Source organism: Stegastes partitus, unplaced genomic scaffold (genome assembly GCF_000690725.1).
Source record: "Stegastes partitus isolate 25-593 unplaced genomic scaffold, Stegastes_partitus-1.0.2 Scaffold1187, whole genome shotgun sequence".
In the NCBI taxonomy this organism is placed as follows: Eukaryota; Metazoa; Chordata; class Actinopteri; family Pomacentridae; genus Stegastes; species Stegastes partitus.
Genome location: NW_007578918.1, coordinates 2810 through 8156, shown reverse-complemented (window position 1 = coordinate 8156; position 5347 = coordinate 2810). Strand labels below are relative to the sequence as shown.

At 41.3% G+C, this 5347-nt stretch overlaps 1 pseudogene; it reads left to right on the top strand.

Moving 5' to 3' along the window:
• Nucleotides 1–3611, top strand: part of LOC103368673 (transcriptional enhancer factor TEF-1-like) — a 75464-nt pseudogene extending 71853 nt beyond the window's left edge.
• Nucleotides 3612–5347: the final 1736 nt, after the last annotated feature.

Genomic DNA, 5347 nt, shown 5'->3' with positions numbered 1-5347 from the left:
TTCATCAGTACAGCAGATAGACACATGACATTTAGGAGGAAGAACACATCTGAGTTCTGGTAGAACCTGACACCAGATCAGTTCTACATCCATCCAGGAGTCTCAGTCTGAAGACAGAAAGTTCAGAAGAATTTTGGACAAATTTTGATCAATTTTTAAGACATTTAGAAACATTTTCAGGTATTTTTGGATGTTTTAACGTCATTCTGGACGTGTTGAGTCATTTAGAACTTCTTTTTTTTTTTTTTTTACTGACCTCCAACAACTTCTAAGTAATTTTAAACAACTTTAATGTTTTCTTCAACAATGTCTGAGTGATTTTGGATAGAATGACGGTGACTCCTGGATGGATGTAGAACTGATCTGGTGTCAGGTTCTAGCAGAACCCAGATGTGTTCTTTCTCCTAAACGTCATGTGTCTATCTGCTGCACTGATGAAGTTCTGAGGCTCAGAAATGAAGCTGGAATTGTGACCAGAAAGCTGATTTTGACGTTTAAAACCGGCCGAGTTCGGCTTCGTCACTAAGCTGTTGCGTTAAATTTGCTAACGACCTTTCATCTCTCTGGCAGACGGAGTACGCGAGGTTTGAAAACGGGCGCTTCGTCTACAGAATCAGTCGCTCTCCGATGTGTGAATACATGATCAACTTCATCCACAAGCTCAAGCACCTGCCGGAGAAGTACATGATGAACAGCGTGCTGGAGAACTTCACTATTCTGCTGGTCAGTACTTTAACTCGGAACAAGGAAACAGTCGTGCACATAAATTAAGTTTATTTCCGCTGCAAGTAAAATGGTGTGTCGGTTCAGTCCGGTTACAACTAAGTTCAGGGAAACACCTGATGTAAAACTGGATGCATTTGTTGCTCATTCTTCATTTTTAAAGGTGGATTTCTGACAGTGTCCAGCTGCTGTGGTTCAGTCTGTGCTGCTGTAGAGACCTCCAGGTGTTTTTAATGTAGGGCTGGGACTGTCACAGGTTGATATCGATTCAATAATTACAGAAAAAGCATCAGCTACCATAGAGATTTAACTCTGCAGCATCAGTTACCATGGAGATTTAATTCCACAGCATCAGTTGCCATGGAGATCTAGCTCTGCAGTATCAGTTACCATGGAGATCTAACTCCACAGCATCAGTTACCATGGAGATCTAGCTCCGCAACATCACTTATAACAGTGAAATCCTCCGTTGTTTTATTTTAGCTCTTAGAAACACCAGGAAACTGAACTTTTCCCTGTTTTGTTTTTGTCCAGGTGGTGAGCAACAGAGACACTCAGGAGACTTTGCTGTGTATGGCCTGTGTGTTCGAGGTGTCCAACAACGAACACGGAGCACAGCACCACATCTACCGGCTCATCAAGGAATAGCGCCGACGCACACACACACACACGCACACACACACACACACACACACACAGAAACACACACACACATTTATGGCCTTTCGCTTGGTGATTTAATGGTGACATTGGACGTAAAATGTCTAAAAACGGAATTTCTCTCAGCCAAACGCGTTAGCGAGGAAAGGAAGATGGCTGCATTCTCACTGCTGAAACATAACAACTGGGCTAATCCTTAATTAACACCAGATACGGCGCCGTGTGCTGCAGGATCCTCCTCGACGGGGTTCGTTTCAACACACAAAATATTAACCGGGAGCTGCCGATCGGCGGCTCATTAGCTGTAAAAAGCACAGTGGCAGTGCAGCCATGGAGAGGCATCAGGATCGACCTGGGTGGTTTTTCCCGAGAACATCGTGACTCCGATACCACCAGGAGATTTCACGTCTCCTGCTAATTAGCTTCCTCCTCTCTCTCTCTCTCCCTCTCCCCGGTTTAATTTGTAATTTTGCCTTGCCGATGATGGGAGCGGTATCTCTGTCATGTGTTTGATTTGTTTTCTTGGAAAGTTCACCCAGGCCAAAGGGAACAAGATCTCACAAGTTTTCACGCCGCCCCAGTGACGAAAATGTGCGTTATCATGCCAAGATAGCGACGCAACTCCGAAGGTCAGACCCTGTGTATCGTCAGTAAGCAGAGAGGAAATACCAGTAACTGCATTATCCTATAGTAGAGTATAGAGGTGGGTTTGTACAGATAGACGCACTGCACAAAACAAGAGGTTTGTCCCAAAGAAAAAGAAATCACATTTTTACCTTTTTGTATGTTTTTCTTGAGGAAATAAAAAAAAATAAGATAGCTTCTAAACTTTGGGAAATTGTTTATTGATAGTAGCATATAGACTATATTTTAATTCCACGATCACTATCTAAAATTTATCTTATTAAACTATAAGTGAAATTGAACAATTCAGGTACCTTTTTGTGCAAGAGGTGACTCTTTGTCTAGATTCAAACAAGTCGAGACCACAGTGAAACTACAATCCTTTAGGCTTCGGTCCTGGTCGGGGAGAGCTGGCCGATACTTTGCTGTTCAGAGGAATCGTACAGATTACATTTAAATCCTGCGCTGAGCGCTGTAGCTTCCATAACCGACCTGCTGTGAGCATTTACACTTTGTCGGTCTGCAGTTGCACCAAAACACCAGATTGTGGTGGATGTTTAGTGACACTGCGTTTGATTTTTTTTCATGTCTTTCAGCTGAAATGAAGCACATTCTGTTGGAATTAAACTTTTACTAAAACAATGCAGCGCAGAAATAAGAACAGAACAAACTGAGCCGATACACTAATTGTTTATTTATTATGTTTTGTTTCACAGAAACATCATCTTTGTGCTAATCAGGAAACTCAACATGTTGCGACCGTGCAAATCAGTCAAAGTCGTGGCGCTAGTTTAGTCGTTACATGTTTCGGAGAAGGTTCCCATCGAGCCATGCCGTAGAGTCATAACTGAAGCTCTATGTGTAAGTATTTTATTTTGAAAGTCTAGTTGCTATGTTTCCCTACCTGCAGGCTGCCAAGTCGCTGTCGTTGATGTGATTTAATTGCCTCTTTAGTCGGGAAGGTAGGTAGCTGATTAGCCGATATGGCAGAAGACGAAGGTGTATCATCGACCAGCTGTAGTACCTGGTTGTTCCACCAGGTGGAGCCTCTCACTGTTTAATCCTGTAGAGATCAGAGGAGGCGTCGCTCTTTAAGAGCTAAACTTTAAGTTTAGCTCTTAAAGAGGCGTCACGACAGAGACGTCTGTGAAACCCGATGATCGGAGCGTAGCTAGCTAAGCTGAGTCTGGATTAACTGGATGTTGTTTCTGTAGCTCAGTGACAAATTTCGCACATCTGATTAAAAAAACGCCACTATCAGTGTTTGATAATCAATCCTTTTTTCTATGATGCCTTGTTTTAAGTTAAATTACCTGCTCGTTATTTATTTGCTTCATTTGCTGTTGTTTGAAATACATGAAAGAAACTCGACACAGCGGCGCAAAGAAGGCGACAAAAACATACCGTTATGAATGCTTACAGCTAGCTACATCCCGAACCTGCTTCTAGGATCAGGATGGGTGTCGAATACAGGAATATTTAGTAGAGCTGTCAACGATGATCTGCTAATTGAATGATTGGCATTAATAATTTAACTGATTAAAAATATATAAAGAAGAAGAAGAAGGTCGTGCATGTCAGCTATCGTAGACCAGCTGTAGTACCTGGTTGTTCCACCAGGTGGAGCCTCTTACTGTTTGGAGACCAGAGGAGGCGTCACCCAAGCAGGACTTTAGCTCGTAAAGAGGCACCACGACGAAGATGTCTGTGAAGGTTAATGACTCCTTAAAAAAGCTGAAAGAGTCGGACACAGTTCAGAAAATGTTGAATGTTAGCGTCCCGACTCTCCAGTGAATCTTCTGAAGGATCCGTAAGTACGATGACAGATGAACCCGATCGGGACGAGCCTAAGGATTGTAGTTTTAGACGTGTTGTGGTCGGTCCATCGATGAGCACTGTGAATTTTAACTACTATACATTATTCATGGTGTAGGAGGGCAGAGTTCGCCTGTGACACTTTGATGACCTGGGATCTCTTTACAAATTAAGTCTAGCTTAGTGAAGTATTCTTATGCCAGCTAACCTGAGCTTTAACACGCTCGTACTGCCAAAAGAGACTGAAATATTAAATTAAAGTTTAGATTAAAGACTGCCCCGACCAGAAAGACTCCCGGCACCTCGGCGTCGGGATCGTTTTTAACTCTACGGTTCCGAGTTCTGAAAGGTCAGAGTTAAAGTCATTTTATGAATCAAAAACCAAATAAAAACAAAAAACAAACAAACGGTTTGGGGGGTGAACTGTAGCAGGTGTCGTCTGGTGGTCCGTCGGTGTCGCGCTCGGCAGCATGAAGTGCCTTTGGCTGGAGACAGCAGGAGACGTTTGTGTTTCACTCAAGTCCTGAAGATTTGGTGTTTGTAGATGGTAGAGAAAGAAAGAAAAAAAAGCCTTTTAGTGTTTATCCAGAACAACAGTTCGGTCTCACATGCTGCAGTTTTCAGTGTCCTGGAGCCAATTATCCAAAATTCATATTTAACGGTTGTTTTGTTTTTTACTGTAATTTGTGGATGTTGAGCAGCGAAGCATCCTGGGAAATCTGTTTTCATTTAGCGACACATTCTGGAGATCTGAAGTATTTACATGAACAGAACGAGCTTCACGCGATCTGGTGCCTCATTCATGAAATGCAGCCGTAAGACGACCATTTAAAAAGGTCCGGGCCTTTATTGATCAGTAAAATGTTCATGCAGAAGAAGGAACTCCTGAAATTCAGCAGAACATTGAACCACTTTTTGTTTGCGAGATGTTTTTTTTGGCGTCATTTGAACTCACTAACCAGGTTTTTCCATCTCAAGTCATCAAGTTTTTAGAATAATTTCTGCTCCGTCGTCTCTGATTCGCTTTTTATTAGCGAACTCTGGATATTTAAAATGATATCTGAGGAGTTTTAGATTAATACGTCAAATACTTTCCAAGACAAAAAGCTGTTGGTCCAGCCGACAAAGTGAAATGAAAAATAATTCAGATCATGTCATATTTTATTTAGTTATTTTTGGAAAACCAGTTCGATGCTCAGCTTATATTTATGAGGTAAAACTTGTCAAACAATCTGCTATAAAAGTTAAACAAAACCAACTTTTCTTCTCGTGTGTGATGAAATATTTCATAATAAAGTGTCCTGCATGTTTAGTTTGATTGTTCAGTAAATATCACTGGTTCACTTGTAAATCATTACATTTATCGTTAATGAGCTTTAAGATGGAACTTTTAATGATGGTTTCATATTTCAACTCAACAATAATCAGATTATTTGATCAACTCGTCCAATATTATAAGTCTAGAAACTAACTTTAATAAAAAATATTAATAAAATGCCACCGAACTGTGAAGAAACACAACGAA